The sequence below is a fragment of the Natator depressus genome, chromosome 5 (genome assembly GCF_965152275.1).
Source record: "Natator depressus isolate rNatDep1 chromosome 5, rNatDep2.hap1, whole genome shotgun sequence".
In the NCBI taxonomy this organism is placed as follows: domain Eukaryota; kingdom Metazoa; phylum Chordata; order Testudines; family Cheloniidae; genus Natator; species Natator depressus.
The window spans coordinates 3,352,899-3,371,085 of record NC_134238.1 but is presented as its reverse complement, the minus strand read 5'-3'; the positions used below and the strand labels follow the sequence as shown (position 1 = coordinate 3,371,085).

General features: G+C 51.5%; 1 long non-coding RNA gene across 1 annotated transcript; it reads right to left on the bottom strand.

Annotated features, from left to right (window-relative positions):
- Positions 1 to 1,758: 1,758 nt before the first annotated feature.
- Positions 1,759 to 10,459, bottom strand: LOC141987164 (uncharacterized). Its single transcript, XR_012639460.1, has 3 exons — positions 10,031 to 10,459; positions 8,503 to 8,630; positions 1,759 to 2,032 (listed from the first exon to the last, which is right to left on the bottom strand). It is a non-coding gene; the product is annotated as an uncharacterized LOC141987164 (long non-coding RNA).
- Between the last annotated feature and the right edge of the window lie 7,728 nt (positions 10,460 to 18,187).

Below are 18,187 nucleotides of genomic sequence, written 5' to 3'. Positions count from 1 at the left end.
TGTGGAAGGACTGTGACGAAGATTTGGGTTTTTTGAGTTCTAGCTGTGTAGAAAGGCGAGGCGGCCAGTCCGGGTGGAATTAGACGAGGGTACTTGGACGCTGCTGGAAATGGTGCAAGGACTTAATAAATTGGGCCCCGGAAGGGGAATCACCTTTTGCGTACCTAGGACTGTGTAGAGTTTTAAGGAGCCTTGAGAAGGGGAAATGGAGGGGGGGCTGCTGCAGAGCCAACCCAGGCCCCAAGGGGGTGCTCTGGAGGCAGTGACCCTGTGACAGAGACTCTAGATGCGACTGAAATATTAATAATAATTGCCCATTTGTGTCTGGCTGCCCGCCGCCCCCTCAGCATCACTTCTGCCCAGGGTTTCCCTCTCAGCAAGGGCCTGTGGTCTGCTGAGTCTCTGTATCTTTCCTTGCTGCCCCGATCTCTCTGCATCCCTCTGGGTGGGGTTCACAGCTCCTCCCCATTTCCTTAGTCTCATTTGTAGATGCGATTAACAAGCGGTTCTCTTCCTCTTCTAGAGCACCTGAGAAAGCAGACAATAAAACTAGACCTACTACAGATACCTGCATTTCCCCATGAGGCCAAAGGGGGGCGCTCACCTGTGAGGGAGACGGAGCTTTCCCAGGGGCCAGCCTGAGATTCTGGAATGAACTCCACAGAAACCAGGGACCACCCCAAATTCATCACCTTCCACTCAAAGTGCCAGTTACATTTTTCCAGCTGGCCTTCTCTAGGCCTCCAGCAGCGTGGGAGCGTATTTAGCCCCACCTCCCCTACACACACAATCATCCCTCTGGGGAGAGGATAAGAGAGAACAAACCGCAGGGGACAGGCGTCAGGAATGCCTGGAAGGAGCTCAGATACTGCCGAGAGTGGGACAAGAACCTGCGTGGACATCTCCTTGCAGCTTGATCCTTTGCTGTAGCTGAACCCTTTGCTTATAGTCCAACATAGGACGTCAGAGACAGGATCAGACTCAGGGACCAGTGAGCCCAGCATCCTCTGCCTAACAGCATCTGCCAGCATCTGTACCAGGGAAGGTGCCAGAACCCTTCTAGTGGGAAGTTATGGAATAAACGACCCCTGGGGAAAGTGTCTTCCTAATAGCTCTGTGTGGCACGAAAGCTTGTCTCTTAGCATCGGAAGCTGGGCCAATAAAAGCTATGACCTCACCCACCTTGTCTCTCTAATATCCTGCGACCAACAGCTGCATGCATTCCTAGCCCTCGTCAGTTAGAGACAGGCTTATGCCCTTATCTCCGTGGCATGCAATCCTCGCGGTACAGTGTAGTGCTGCTCCCTGCCCTGAGAGCCCTATTTGGGGTAGTTCACGGGCAGGCCTCGCAGTATCCCATTGATTTCGGCCATTCTGCCGCACTCCCCGAATACGTTTCATGCCTGGCAGCCTGAGCCATCTGTCTTTGCTTTGTAGCTTTCTTCACACGGCTACCGAGCCAGGCACAGCTCTGAGTTTTGGCTGTGTGCCTCCTGGGTAGCAACTTTGTCAGATATCCCATTACTTCTCCAGGAGATACCTCTGATCCCAGCCTCTTCTTCCTCCCACCCTGCTGTCATTGGTGTCCTATCCTTTAGCAGACAGTTACCTTTGCATTTCGCAAAAAGAAAAGGAGGACTTGTGGCACCTTAGAGACGAACAAATTTATTTGAGCATCAGCTTTCGTGAGCTACAGCTCACTTCATCGGATGCATGCCTGAGTATCCAGTTTTGAGAGCTCATTCTTAATCTTTCCCTGTTTGCTGTAGAGGATGTTGATCAAGTGGTTCCCCAGTTTCTTTGAGAGCGTGTGACACAATCTGTCAGCACAGTCTGTGTGGTACGTAGACTGTAATGGATTTTTTACCTTCAGTCCTTTTGGTACGATGTCCATCTGTTTGCATTTGGAAAGGAAGATGATGTCTGTCTGTACCTGTACGAGTTTTTTCATGAAGTTGATAGATTTCCACTCCATACAGCTAAATTCAGTGCCTTGCATAATGACAGGTTTCAGAGTAGCAGCCGTGTTAGTCTGTATCCGCAAAAAGAAAAGGAGGACTTGTGGCACCTTAGAGACTAACCAATTTATTTGAGCATAAGCTTTGGTGGGCTATCGCTCACTTCATCGGATGCAAATGACTCTGTCTGTCCTAAGTGTTCTCTGGTCATTGGCTGGCTCTCCTCTGGATCCTAGCTTCAGTGGTTCCCCCCCCCCCATCACATATTAATTTGTTGTGCCCCTCGGACTCCACTTGCATATTAACTTCAGGTGGATCCCATCTTCCTTTTGGTGCAGGCTCCCTGCAATTGGACTGCTGCTCCCTGCAGACCTCCTCTTGGCCAGGGCCGGCTCTACAGACTCCCAGCTTCTGATATTCCTCCCTTCGGGGCCTTTACAAACTCCCAGACACTCTCTGGGGTTAACAATACCCCTGCCTAGGGTTAGTTTAATACCAGAACCAGCGGTCGACCACCCAAGGCCCCACACCGAAGTCCAGCCCAACGACACAAAGGAAAAGTCCATACATAGCTCTGGTGTCTTCTCTAATGCCCAGAGATTTTCTTCCATCCCAGTCTGATCTCCCAGCCAGCCCTCCCTTATTGGGGCTCTGATGTCCAGTCCCAGACGCAGGCAGGGTTTCCTGCCCCCCCACCAGGAGCCTGCTGCTCACTGAGTTTTACCCACCATGCTCCCTGGGGTCATGGTCCTGAAGGAGCCTTTTTCTCCCTGCAGTGTCCACCAACGTAGCTACTGCTCCCCAAGCTTCCCCCTGTTCTGCAGCCACCTTCTGCCCTTTGTAGAGAAGTGCCCAGTTCCCCACAGCTGGGCTCATCCCCTAACCAGGGCTGGCTTGGCTCCAGGCTCTGAAGCCCCTGGGGCAAGGCACTCTGTTGCACTCTGCTTTTTCCCCAAACAGTCCCCAGGGCCTAACAAATCCAACATCTCTCTCTGTACCAGCCTCTCCTCCACCCCGAGATGCTGACATCCAGCTGGATCTCTGACATCGCCGACACTCTCTCCCTCCATGTAATTCTGTCAAATACAGCCATAAGGTTTGTCTGCCAAGATCTGTTCTCAAGAAAGCCCGGCTGCTTAGTGCTCAGAGCTGCAGAAACCCTAACGGGGTTAGCGATTCCTTCCCCGCCGGGTAACTTCTGTTCTTTTACGGAAGATCGGTGTTTGCTTTAGAGGGGAAGTAACTGGTAGGATCACTCATCTTTTCTTGCGCAAAGAGTGGCGTTATTGTTACATTTGGGTTCCTCCAAGTCTTCAGTCCTCTCCCCCCGTTTACCATGACTGCCAGTGGCACGGTAAGTTCAGGACATGGGACCCCAGGAGGTATATTCGCTGGATTAGCTGGGTAGGTTTCCATCCTCTGACTATTCCCTTACGTGATCTGAATCAGATTTTCCTTATCTGTCTAAACTGTTCTGTCTTTGTTTTTCTTGCCAGACATAGACAGAATTCCAGATCTTGCCCATTTTCTGAGTCCTGGTTAATTTCTCTCTCTCTCACACACACACACACACCCCTGCATTTAGTAAGGCACCTGCTTTCTCCCGAGAACCTTCGTTCCTGAATATATTGATAACAATGCTGCCTACTCCTACATGGTGCCGGTCCCTAACTAGCTGTGTGCCTGCCCTTTTCTTTTCCCTCCAGGCATCTCCTGGTCAAAAAGATATAGAAAAAAATAATCAGTAGATCGGGGGAGGGTGGGAGCTCAGAGAAGAGCCACTGAACTGATTAGGGGAGCGTGAGGGATTGATTTGAAAGGAATAATGTACAGCGCTAGATCTGCATCACTGGGGGGATGACTGCAGGGGGGAACATGTCCTGACTGCAGGGGGGGAACAAGTCCTGACTGCAGGGGGGAACATGAGAGCCACCTGCAAGTCTCCGAAGAGTGTAAACACCCAGCAGGGGCAGGAACTGGTTAACAAGATGTACGTCGGGTTGAGGAGGAGGAATGGGATGGAGCATCCAGAAGAGCTGCTTCAGCGTGAGACGTATCAGGCTGCAAGGGAGTTTCCCAAAGGGTAGTGGCAGGAGCCCCACCTCTTGGGGAAATAGATAAGTCCCATGGCTGATACTGAAAATTACACTTGGCAATATAGGGAGCAATGTTGCCTGGGCAGAGATGGGCCAATCAGGGCCCAATTAATTGGCTTTTCTCATCTCTAACGGCTTTGATCCAAGGACACCTAGGCTGCTGCATGGCACAAAACCCAAGAAGAACATAATGACTAACTCGGAGGCTGTGCATTTCCTTTCAGTGGAAAGGTACAGATTCGTATCTGGAAATCAGGCACTACCGGGCCTTGCTTTAAACCAAACCGCTAGGCGGATGGGGCTGGAGATCTCCATTGGGATCCCAACAGGGCGTCACTAAAGCTACCGCTGCTGCCGGCAGTGAATGGTCCCCATGTTGGCACCCTCTGCAGAAATGCTGAGCAATGCATGGCCCTTCCCACTCGCTTTGGCCTGCCCAGGCCAGCGGTGAGGAAGCTGGGCTGGGGACAGTGTGAAATCGGCCCTGCTGCAGCCAGCTGCGGGGTCCCGCAGAGAGCATCCGTCTCCAGAGCGCTTCATTCAGCACCTCGTGCAATTTAAACAAAAAGAATGAATTGAAAATAGCCTTTGAGTCAATTCGTAGAGCACTGGCCTCTGGCCAGGCCTCAGCTCTCTGCTGATGTGTTGACACCCATGCAAGATTGCTGCCTGCTTGCAATATAGCTAGTCCAGCTGAGCCTCCTGACAGGTCAAAAGAAGAGCCAAGGGAGGCTCAGTGCAAGAGCAGCATCTGTCCCTGATCTGCTCTGCTCTCCCGCCAGCATCTGGCTCTGCGGGGAAACGTCTTCCGGCCTTTCCGGCATGTGCCTCTCTGCCGCAGGCTGCACTTCATGCGTCCCACACAGCTGGGGTAGTAGCAGTGACCCGTGGGGACCGTGCCTCCTCTCCACCGAGAGAGCTGGTGTCAGTCCACAGGCAGCTTGGCGGTCCTTACACTGCCCTCCCTTGACGAGATCTGAGTCAAGGGAGGAGAGCGAAGCCTGACAGCAAAGCCTAATTACTTCTGTAGAAAGGAGTCTGTCCCTGCTGTGGGCTTGAACCAGTCACGTTAGAAGTGAAGCTGGGGGAGACTCTCCGAGGGGGGCTGGCGCTGGGGGCATTTCCAAGCAATACTGAGCACATCCCATCCTGCGATATCAGACCGCTTTAGCGAGCTGGGTATCATCAGCCCCACTTTACAGAGCCATTTATCCAGGGTCCTACGGCAAACCTGCAGCAGAGCCAGGATCAGCACAGAGGCGTCCAGACACAAGGAGGGAGAGGGGTGCTTGGCCCTTTCACAGGGGCTGTTGTTTGAGCGGCTCCAACGGGAGGGGTGGCGCTGGAAGGAGGATCCCAGGCTTCCCGGGGCACCTGACTTGTTGCAAGTGTTTCTGTGAGCCCTACGCCTGTTCCCAGTGGGCCAGTCCCCGAGGCCCTGGCTCGGTTTCGAACACAAGCAGATTCCTCCTGGAGTCAATGGGAGCCTGGCCCAAGGAAGGACCCCACTAAGGCTAAGGAAGCCCCCTCAAGACTTGGCCCAATGGACTTCACCAGCTTTGTAAGTGTCCTGAAGAAGCAAAGTCTCCCCGGTCCTGGGTGGGCATCAGTCAGGCGCCCAGGCAGGGATGACAGAATGTCTGTCTCACGGCCTCAATTTCCCCTCCGTGAAAGCATGATACTTCCTTCCTCCTGCACGACTTCTCGCTTGTTTGTTTAGCTCATGAGCGCTTCAGGGCAGGGACTGTCTCTTGCTCCATGTTTGGACAACAAGTCCCGATCTCAGGCCGCCCCACCCCACGGTGATGCTAACAGCACTAAGCGGATGCATGTTTTGGGATTGTCTAGAAAATCATTCTGGCCAACAAACCCCATGCAGCCCCCCGTCTCCCTGCCCTGGCATTCCAGCACCCGACACTGACTAGAGAATTTGGTTCATCCTCATTTGCACTTGGCTAGTACATCCATCCACACATGGCCATGTCAGGGACCATGCAAGATAGGCAGATAATCCCCACACCTAGCAAACACGCCAGCGTCTTGCCCCTTCTCAGAATGGAGCCTGCTGAGCTCCCATATAGCAGGGAGACTTCACTCCCTTTTACAAAATACACCATGCTTGTATCTTTCTAAATAATCACCGCTAAACAGCCCCCTGGGCATAAATAGGAATAGGACAGAGTGCATTCTCTGCTGCATTATCCTGGCTTTTTGATTATGCTTCTTGGCTTGTTTCCTCATGTCAGTAATTCACAGCAGCTGTCCCAGGCACTAGTGCAGGTTAGCTGGGGTGAGAGTCAGGACTTCTGGCTTTTTTTCTTGAGTCTTCTGCTGAACTGACTGCGCTGTCACCTTGGGCAAGCCCGCGACCCGCCCTGCCTCAGTTTCCATATTTGTAAGATGGAATCAGCAGCACAGAGGCCAGCTCCCCGACTCCCAGTCCTGCACCTTCTCCCCCTTCCTTCCATTCGTTACTCCCTACGGCTGCGGGTGACTCTAGCTGATGTGGGTCTGGCTGCGCTGCTTCCAGAGGGGGAGACAAACTCCTGCTCGCAGGGCAGGGCTAGCACCCTGCAAACAGCAGTGCCCATGTTAGACGCAGGTTAGCCTCCTGAACTCCGAGCCAGGGGGTCAGCTGGGCTGGAGAGCCTGAGCTGCTGCCTAAACCGCATCCCCGCTGCTCTGGTTAGTGCCCGAGCTTGAGCCCCACTCGCTTGAGTCTGTCTGCCCTGGGTGGGGCGCTCGCTGCCAGCTGCAGCATAGACGCCCCTGTGCTGATGACAAAGCTTGAGGTACAAGCCCATCCAAGGCCTCAGCAGTGGCTGTGCAGGAGAGCAGCACCTCCCCTCCCCGGGCCAGGCCAGCAGATGCCCGTCTCAGGAAGTAGCAGTCGCTCTGAGTCCAAATACAAACCAGTGACCAGGTAGAAATCCACAGCTGTCACATGCTACCCACCCCACTTCAGAACTTCACAGCCTTGTGCTCCTACAACTTGAGGTGAAGGAAACTCTGCATTAGCAGCATAGGGTCTATGAAACACATAGACACCGCTGCTCTTGCCCAGCAGGGGGCAGTGCTGTGCACGCACGCACACACGCACGCACTTGCTAGTCAGCTCACTTCTGCTCTTCAAAGTTTAATTAACAAACCCCTGCAGGAGGTAGGTAAGAATCGAGCTCCTTTAGAAGCGGAGGCAAAGACCAGAAATAATTAGCTCGTAGCTACTCAGTGGCAGACTCAGGATTCAAATGCAGGACATCCTGTCCCTTCGGCCTGAGCTCACTCCTCCGGACACTGCTGCCAGCAGCTCCTCCCACGAGCGAGGAAGGAAAAAGGAACCTCCCATTCTAGCAGCACCCTGAGGTGCACAGGTCACAGCGGGCCCCACCTGCTCCGTTTATTAGCACGTCGAGCCGGAAATAGTCCTATGGAAACAAAAGACCCCCACAACCTCCGCTGCCGTTAAAAAAAATCCTGCCCCAGGAAGAGCGGCGGTATTGGTAACACAGAATGATGACGTCACATCCCAGAGACACTGAGGGCATCGCTATGATTTGTGCTGTCTCAACGCTAATCAGAGCAATAATGCCTATTGAGACAGCTGGTTTAAAAGGCCTGATGTAGAAGTGAAAATTCCAATAAAACTCTATTCGCCCATCCCCATTACGCTAATGGTAGCGACTGCTAAAAGCTCCCTTCTATAGACATTCGTATTAATGGGCTAATTACAGGAAATAAAATCCGGGGCTGAACATTACAGCATCGGCTGATTCATTCGGCACGGTCATCGCTATCTTTTTGATTTAATTAATGCATTTCTTGATGTGCCAACTCTTTGTCTTGACTGGGATTTTTGTGGCAATTTTCAACTTATGCAGTTGAAAGCAAAAGGAGAGAAAAAATTAATCTCTACATCAACTCTTCCGTTGGAACGGACATATATCAAAACCTGGGACCAGACAAAGAAACCCGCACGTCCCTGGTGCAGCGGTGAAAGGATGATAGCCCACAGCTATTGTATGAGTAACGGCATGGCACCCCCCCCTCGTGAGCGCCTCCTTCCGGGGGTGGGGGGTATCTGCAGTCTTTAAGCAGTCCCGCCACTGGTATTGGGCAGTATCCACTTCCTCCCTGGAGGCAATGGTTTCACCCTCTCTGGGCCCTTTTGGCCCCAGTTGGGCCACTAAGTAGTTCAGATCCCCCTCCCATTGACAAACCTGAGTGGCCCTGCCCCCTGGTTAAGGGCGGGTGGGTGCTGAAAGGCTTAGGGATCACAGCCTTGTTAAGAAGCTCTCAGCTCTCAGCCTGGCCTATCAGGCTGCTAGGCTCAGCACCCACACGCTCCGCACACGCTCCTCCAAACAAACAAACAGAGCCCACGGGATATTTCAGTCAAGCAGCAAGCACACCACAAACACAGATACACACACTACAGACAACACACTTACCCCAAGGGTCACGTAATTGCTCCTCCTTCACCTGGAGAACTCCCTCGCCAAACTCCCCTGTTCGCCGCTCCTGTTTGCTAGCTCCTATTGTAGGCCACCTTTGCCAGAGGATGTTGTGAAGGTCAAGCCTATAACGGGGTTCAAAAAAGAGCTAGATAAGTTCATGGAGGATAGGTCCATCAATAGCTACTAGCCAGCATGGGCAGGGATGGTGTCCCCAGCCTCTGTTTGCCAGAAGCTGGGACTGGGCAACAGGGGATGGATCACTTGATTCCCTGTTCTGTTCATTCCCTCTGGGGCACCTGGCCTTGGCCACTGTCGGAAGACAGGATCCTGGGCTAGATGGACCTTTGGTCTGACCCAGCTGCCAAAGGTGTGGAGAATCCCTCCGGAGCATACTGTGTGGGCCCAGCTTCACCAGGCCCTCCAGCTCCACCCAGTGGGTACAATAGCCGTTGGCTACCAGAACCCAACTGGACTGAGCAGGGTTCTGGTAGCCGTTAGCTATTGTACCCACTGGGCTGACCTGGGTTCCTGGTAGCCAACAGCTGTTGTACCAATTGTGTGGAGCTGGAGGGCCTGGCGAAGCTGAGCACACACAGTATGCTCCAGAGGGATTCTCCACACCTTCGGCAGCTGCTGACCTCACTGGGCAGTGTGGTTGCTCAGGATCAGAGTCAGACACTCCAGAGCCTGTTTTCCAGGGGAAGAGGGGGAAGCCCTGGGTATCACCCTGGAGAAGAGAGCACGGGGTATAGTCTTGCGCTGGCTTCCAATGGGCTGCTACAGGTGGGATTTAATAAGAATCAGGCATGATATTAATCAACGCTCTAAATAGCACATAAAAAATATCCCCTCCCCCCGATTTCTTTTTGTGCTCTGCTAAATCCTGCCAATGGGGAGGGTGACAATATCTCTGTTACAAGCGGTTGGATGCCGGCTTTGCATTTTCCTGGCTCTTGCATTCCCACAGGTGTCCCCGTTTCTTTTCTTTATAACGGCCCTTTTGATTTACTTTGCTTCCAGCAAATTTTAATTATCTCCCTGCTCGCATTGTCTGGCAAGGGGAAGCGGCCAGAGATTCCATCATCATACAGCTCGGGCACGGCAGGGCAGAACCTAATTCAAATAAATAATCATTTGTCAAAATTCTCCATTCCCGGGACTGGGCTTCTGACGGTGTCTGAGCTGCTTTGTCTGTAAAGACTCAGATCCGTGGCAGCTTTGGCTGGGTGTATTCTTGTGCAATTTCCCTCAAGGTCAGAGGCGACAATGTTGGCCAGCTTGGGAGGTTGTGACCTGCAGGCCAAATTAAGATTAAAGCAGCCGCAACAGTAGCAGCAGCAGCTTATCTATGCTGAAAAGATGCCAGCTGGAAAGGAGCTAAGGAAATTGCAGGGTGAGCCTCAGCTTCAGATATCCCCTTTGATTTAGGTTTTCATTCACAACAATGATCAATAATCAGCTCACCTAGCAGGACCCCAATATTAAAACTCTATTCCCAGGTCTTGATAATTACTGTATTTACCAGCTATTAGTTAGGCCAAAAGTTGTGGATAGCATGTACAGCGTCGGGGCGCTGTAACATAGATGGAAGTCACGAGGCGACACTATTGCAGATAGTGTTATACATGCTGTATTGATAGGAGTTAGCGCTTGAAGACATGCTTAGTGTAAACTGTGGTGCAGTTCTTTTGAGAGACTAGTAAAGTTTGTTCCATCTGAGTGCCTTTGGCTGAGTTGTTCACAGATATACTGCAGCCACTGCCCGTGGGTTACCTGCAAGTGAGCAAATGAAACTTTGCACAGAGTCGAAACATTACAGGCACAAACAGTCTATTAACAATTTAGTGATCATTACAAGAGTGGGGGGGGGTCTTGCTCAGGTCACCCAGAACTCTCAGCCGCTGTGTTACTGCTCTGCCTCAGCAAGAAGGAACTTTGCTGCTGCTATGCTACTGTCAAGGCTGATTCCCCACCCTGGCACTTCGAGTGCGGAAGGTGGAGGCCTGCAAGGACTCTAAAAATTAATGCTGGCCACTCCAGGCTTGTACTAAACTCCCAAGGGTACAGCTTTTCTCTGACCTTGGATTGGTAGATGCTGCCACCACCAAGTGCAGAACCCCTTTGAGAGCCCAGGAAGGCGCACTTGGGAATTCCTTCCTGTGGGGTACCCTCAAGCCCTTTCACCCCGCCCCCCTTCCAGGGAAGAGCTGAGAAAGAAAAAAAAAGGAAATCAGCTCTCGCCACCAGCTAATTAAACAACATGTGCACAAACCTCTTAAGACACAACAATCCAATTCTGTTCTTTAAAAAAGGTAAATTTTATTAATAAAAAAAAAGAAATAAAACAGATCTGGGAACTCAGGCTATTGCTAGATATTAAAAGAGCAAGTACAAGGATTAAGCACCAAGAATAGCTTTCTTGAGGTCCAGCTTAATGTTTACAAGCAAAACAAAAGCACCTGGGGTTAGCACAGAGGAATCCACAAGCCATAACGAAATAAAAGGGATAAACCGAATTGCGTCTTCCTAGACATTTCCTGATCTACTCACATAGCTGGGGTTTTAAATGAATAGTTTCTAGGTAGGATACTGATGATTTTTCATACCTGGCCCAAGCTTCTTCCAGCATAGCTGCTGCCCTCTCTGCCTCTCCCCGGGAGAACAACAACAGACAGACAAAAGGGGAGTCGTTTTTCAATTTTAAAAAGTTCTAGCCCTATCATTGGCTCTTTTGGCCAGGTGCCCACTCCCTTCCTTTTACCTATGCATAGCAGAGAGACTTTTTAACCCTTTACAGGTAGAGCAATTAGAGAACAGCTACTAAGGGGGATTTTATAGCTACTGACACCCATTTTATTTATCACACCTATACATCAGTGTCCTGGAGCACCAGCTTGTCTGTCTGGCCAGCAAGTCTTCTGGACTCTGCCAGCCCAAACCTGGCCTTGCAGGTACTAATCATTGAACCCCCATTCCTGAGCTCCCTAGAAACATCTCCCGGCCATGTCCAGTCCCTCTCCCCGGATACAAAGAAGTTATTACATTTGTTGCCTCCAAAGAGACAGAGCACACACCAGCCTGTTAGTTCACCTGAGGCCTTCACCCTTCAGTTTAATCCCCAACACTCAGATGTTTTTGTAATAAAACAAGAAAAGGCTTATTATTAAGAACAGAGAATGAAGCAATAATAATAGAAGACAGTTTATGGGCACAATTAAAACAAAACAAAACACGCTTTCCAATGACTAAAACTTAACTTCAGCAAGTTACAATCTCTGTCTAAGCAGGTTTCTCACCACTAGTCAGTTCCAGCTCCTCTTGGTGTTCAGGCCAAGAGGATCCACTTTTCATGAGCTCAAAGGGTGTGGCTCCCCCTTCATCCCCTAGGTTATGGTTGCCAAAATGGTCATCTGTTTCTGCTTATATTTCCCAAAGTCTATTGTCTCTGTTTCAAGATCCAGGAAGGCTTCCTGGGGGGTGCAGGCTCCATCCATCACTGTGATTATTCAGCCATCTTCCCTCTGATTGTTTAGCTTGATGGCTTTGTTTACCTTCTATGTAGATGTACTTTTCATTGTCCTCTGAGGTATTACCTGGCTGAATTTATATTGGAGACGCAGGAAAACAGGCAAAGCGACATTCCTTTGTCTGGACAGACTGGGCTTATGCTCTGCTTGCCAAACATCTTTTTATGAACACATTTCCAGCACTTAATTCTTTATACACCACCTGTACATGCAGCATGCAATAATGTTAATGACCAGCGTGTTATCAGTTTGCATACCGTACCATCCGGGATGCCTCTCAGATACAGATGATGCCAGCCGTGTGCTGGGGCAATGAGTGCTTCAGGCCTGAGGCGAGTTATGGTAGGGTGTGCCCGCTGCCATGGAGGGGGCTCCCTGGGCCACACAAGGTAATTACACTGCCATTGCAACCCATTCTAAAGGGAAGGCTATCAAGGCCTCATAGACACTGCAGGAGAACTTCTGCTGCTGTAAATCTGGAGGCAGGTTGGTGCTGGGATTTCACCTACAGAGACACCAACCTTATTGTGACTAAGGCACCTCTTGGTGCCAGCTGGCAGAGGGTACAGGGCGCATAAGGATTACAAGGATCCCTTGGCTCTGGTATCTACATGCTAATTTGCCAAAGAGTGTCATGTAAGGCCTGTACTGAAAGCCTGTGTCACACTGCGCCTCATTGTAATATGTAGCATGTGCGGCTGATATGGAAGGAATTATATGTGTATACTGAACACTATGTTCTTAAGGTCTGTGATTTGAGGCTGGTCACCAAAAGGGGAGAAACAGGGTTTCTTTCAGGCAGAAAATGGTTATCTGTCAGTCTGTCTACATGTAAACAGAGTGTTGTATTCTTCACAATGAGCATCGATTTATAGTCTGAGCCACATGCTCCTCAAGTGATTGCAAAGTCTCCAGGGGAGACCCTAGACAGGAAAACCCAAGCAACGGGTTATCCTGCTTGCATGTGCAGACAACAGATTTTTGGACCATAACTGTAGAGACAGAGGCAAACTCCTCATCTTTCCACTGAGGACGCAAGAAGACAGTGTGCTGGTCTCACGAAGGGGAGATCGCAACCAAAGACAGCCGTAATACGCTGGAAGGATTTGGGGTGTGGTTTTGCTTTATATAACACGAGAATGTTTTTTTAGTGAACTTTAGGCTCTAGTGTGCGTGTTGTGATTTTATTCTATATGTAACCTTTTGTTTCCAATTTCTCTGCTGGCTAGCCCCATTTGAATCTCTGCTCTTTGTTAAATAAACTTAAACATGCTTTCTCTATCAATAAATCTAAGTGCTGTGTGATACACGGAACTGTGTCCTGTGCTGTGACTGGTAATCCGGGGTGTGCTGTTCCTTTGGGAACAGAGGGTCTGGGAATGCTGTAAGTGTCCAGTGGATCAGGGGATGAACAGTGCAGGGGGCACAGGTCCTCATGCTAAGGGCAGCTGGTAGCAAGGTGCCCCACAGCTCGAGTACCCTGGATCATATGACCACTTGGATCATAATCTCTTGACTCTTCACTCCCCTACTGTGTGTGTATGTTTACATGCAAAATCCTTTGTTATTGTACATGTTTACACAGCACACTCACACAAAACACAGCAACATACATTGCAATCATGCCGAGCCACATATGGACACTCACAGACCCACCCCATCCACACTGACATACATCCACCCAGCGTCATGCTGGCAAGACAAAGGGTCAAACATGAACTCCCTTGAAAGAGGAAAACCGAGGTGCGTTGAGGCAATGGTGATCAAATCTCAGCGTTATCAGAATGGGTGATGATAGACTCCTGACACAAGTCCTCCATGGTGAGCTGAAATTCGGAAAGCGCAGGAAGAGTGGGCCACATAACACCTTCAAAGACTGCCTTAAGCGGAAGCTCAACTCATGGGGTATTGCAGTGAGGAGGTGTGGCCTCCCTCTGAGCCACAGGGGGAGGAACCGCCCTCTGTGTCCAGTTGGGCGGAGCCAGACCCGCCTGGCCCCTCCCACCGGAAGTGGGGGACAGGAACGGGAAGTATAAAAGGCAGAGCCTCTGGCTCAGTTGGAGCCAGAACGCCAAGGGAGATGGACGTGTCCTGCTTGCTCCAGCCGACTGACCCTGCCGCCAAGCCCAGTGACGCCCTGCCACCGGGGAACCGGTGTCTACTGCCACTGGCCACTTACCCGGAGGAGACGGAAGACGCCCCGTGGTTTCAGGTACCCCGAGGGGAGGGGAGGAAGTGGCCCAGGGACGGCCGACCTCGGTCTGGCGCTCCGCCTGAAGCATGGTTGGCGTATTGCAGCTGGCTCCCTGCTGACCCAGTGGTGGACCACGCCACCACTGTTGGGGCCCTGGGTTGGGGCCCGGTGGAGTAGGTGGGCCCGGGCCCCACCTGCCACCCCACCCCACCCCTGGGGTGTCAGCCTCCCCTCACCAGGCCAAGAGACCTGCGTTCGTTGGTCGTCCACCGGAGCTAGGACGCCCGACCCCTGGGGATTTCACTCTGTCCCGGCACCAAGGGCCCAGAGCTAATTGACTACTGGGTTTGCTCTGCCCCGACTGAAGGGGCTGTAGACAGCTGGCAGCTCAGCCTCCGCCTAAGGGTCAGAGCCTACTGACCTGGGAGACCCTGCTTCTACCCCAGGCCTGGAACCAAGTGACTATCTGGGGGCCCAGCCCCGTTAGATCAGTTGGGACACTAACCCCTAACACTAATTCCCCTGATACTAGGCAGCTGTCTTGACAGCGTAGCGAGGCGGTGTGGCCTCCCTCCGACCCACAGTGGGAGGGATGACCGCCACACCACTACAGATATAAATATGGACACCTTTGAAGACACAGGCAAGGACAAACCTGACCGGAGAGCAGCTATCAGTATGGGCTGTAAACACTTGGAGAAAGACAGATGTGAGAAGCTGATTGAAAAAAGGGCCAAGCATCATGCCAAGTCTTCAGAGGGAGACTGAACACTCCTAGGTGATGTCTGTTGACGACTGGCTCTTGGCAGACTGTACAGCTGTGGCGTCATCGTCAGGCACGACAGACAGTCATACACTCTCTATTCAGCACTGGTGAGGCCATATCTGGAGTATTGCATCCAGTTTTGGGCCCCCCACTACAGAAAGGATGTGAACAAATTGGAGAGAGTCCAGCGGAGGGCAACGAAAATTATTAGGGGGCTGGGACACATGACTTATGAGGAAAGGCTGAGGGAACTGGGATTGTTTAGTCTGCAGAAGAGAAGAGTGAGGGAGGATTTGATAGCAGCCTTCAACTACCTGAAGGGGGGTTCCAAAGAGGATGGAGCTCAGCTGTTCTCAGTGGTGGCAGATCAAGGAGCGATGGTCTCAAGTTGCAGTGTGGGAGGTCTAGGTTGGAAACACGATTTCACTAGGAGGGTGGTGAAGCACTGGAATGGGTTACCTAGGGAGGTGGTGGAATCTCCATCCTTACAGGTTTTTGAGGCCCGGCTTGACAAAGCCCTGAGTGGGATGATTTAGTTGGGGATTGGTCCTGCTTTGAGCAGGGGGTTGGACTAGATGACCTCCTGAGGTCTCTTCCAACCCTCATCTTCTATGATTTCACAACCTCCTTTGGAAGCCTGTTCTAGAATTTAACTACCCTTATAGTGAGAGAGTTTTTCCTAATCTCCACCCTAAATCTCCCTTGGTGCAGACTAAGGCTTCTATTGCTCTATGTATGACAAACACCTCGCACTTTGTGGGGTGCTGTGTCAAGAAAACACTAAGAAACACCAGCCCAAACGACACACCCTCACAACCCATAATCAGCCCCACACACCCCTGCTGATCCTGTTTGAAAGGACCCCTTTGGCAGCACCCGCTCAGCTGCCCTTTCCAATTGCCTATCTCCCCGCAGGTCACCGAGCCCATTGTGCCGGGGCTGTGGGGGGGGTCCAGAAGGAAGCTGCATGCTCTCAGCAGCGTGCTGGTCAACACAATGAAACCCTGCGATTAGGGACGCCATTTGGATGGAGGGGAAGGAAAAAAATAAATCCATTTTGCTGCAATAAAGCTTCCTACTGTATTTGCCTAATACACACACGCGGTGTTCCTGGAACACCAGCACTTCAGTAAACAATTTGTAAGTAGAAACTTTTCTGAAGGACAGAAGGCTCTCTTTGGATATACGCTGGCATCTAGCTTTGGCAGGGCGGGGGCATGTGGGCTGGCAGAGAAGGCTGACCAGAAAGGGCATGACCATGACCCACCCTTGGAGGCAGATTGTGGCTTTGCCGGTCGCTCCTGCGGTAGGATGTGTGCAGAGCAGCGCTGTAATGAAATATCACCTTCTTTCCAGGCCCCATGCTCTCCCCTCAGCTCACACCGTCTTCCCTGCCCCCCGAGCTCACAGCCCTAGTGTCGTTCATCCACCTTCCCCCATGGCCAGGTTCTCGGCAAACGCTCCCGCTTCCTCCTCTTGATCGCTCAAACCCGACCCTCCCAGCCTGTCCCGATGGCTCAGCGCCTGGTAGCCATCTCGGGTCCTGACTAGCACAGCTTCCTCACTGCTATCCCTGGTTCTCCACTCCCCCGTGCTGTCTGCAGGCCTGCGGCTAAAGTCACCTGTTGCATTGACCATGGCTCCATCTCCTCCTCTGTCCCATCCTGAAGCTAGTGTGCCTGGCTCATGCTCAGCTTCCCAGCCTGGCCTGCCAGCCTCTCCTCCTGCCAGCCCCCAGACTCCTCTAGTCCAGCCTTTCCTTACTGTACTCTCCAGCTCCTTGGCCCACTGTTACTGTTATTAATTCATGATAATGTTATGATTAGGGCTGGTTGAAAATTTTCCATAGAAACTGGTTTTTGATGGAAAATTGGGTTTCTGACCAAACAAAATATTTTATGAGGAGTGCCTGTTTTCTGTGTAAAGTTTGGATTTCTTTTGTCAGGGGGGAAAAAAGACTGCCTGAAAACCCAATTATTTTGATTTGAAAATGGCATTGCAGTGCCCCGTCTCCATTCTCCTCTATGGGCTGGCTGCCTGGCTGGCCTACATCGCCCGTGATGCACGGTGACTGAGGATTGTCATGATGCACCCCCACCCTTCAAAAAAAAAAAGGGGGGGGGGGGAGATCATGCTGCATCTTGGGAGAGGTCATTTGGGTGCCTCCTGTCCTCATTCTCCTCTGTGGGCTGGGCTACCTGACTGGACTACATCTCCCATGATGCACTGTGACTAAGGACTGCCCCACCCCTCAACTAGAGGTGACCTCATGTTGCATCAGGAGATATGTAGTCTGCGCAGGGAGCCCTCCCTATTGAGGAGACTGGCAGCTTGAGACACCTGACCTGTGTTCTGCTTTCTGCCACAAATTGAAGTTGTCCAGAGTAGAAGCCCCAGTTTTGCTCTCCCCGCTGTGTTCCTGATGGCCGGACTCTCGAACAGCTTCCGGTGCCACAACCCATCTCATTTTTCTCCTCCCTATCCCTCTTCCACTGGCCAGTCCCTGGATTCCAGCCCCCGCTCCCAGGAGATTAGACTGTGAATATTCAGCACACCAGGACTAAGCAACCAACACAACAATGGAGCCGTACAGTACCAGTCCACTGCTGCAGCTCGGCTCATACCCAGGAATAACAATCCTCAGCTCTTCTGAGTTTGTTTCCACTTCAGTGGGTTTGGTCGGAGAGGCGTCATAGTTTAGGTGGAGGCATAGGAGTTATGGCTCCTGGCTTCTAGGCCCAGCTCGGTCATTGACCCGCTATGTAGCCTTGGAAAAGTCACACCCCCTCTCTGTGCCCCAAATTCCACATCTGTAAAATGGGGATAATCATTCTTACCTCTGCATCGTAGCTCAATAATGCTGGAGAAGGGCAAAATATTGTCCCCTCTGCTGGGCCAGCAGCAGATTTCAGGGCCTGGCAGGTCAGCTTCCCGTTGGAGAAGAAATCTGTGACACAGAGTCTGGGTATTTTCTTAGTGTCGCTTGTTTTTTTTACATTACATACACCAGTCCTGGAGCAGAGGTGGTCACAAACAGTATGCAGGCAACCCCTTCATTCAGAAATCTCAGCCTCAACACAGATGCCAGGTTCCCAATGGCCACTCTGCTCCAAGAATTAACTCTAGTTAGAAAGGTCAGGGCAGAGAACAAACTCCTGTTGTTTGCAACAGCTCTCCCCAAAAGAAGCACAA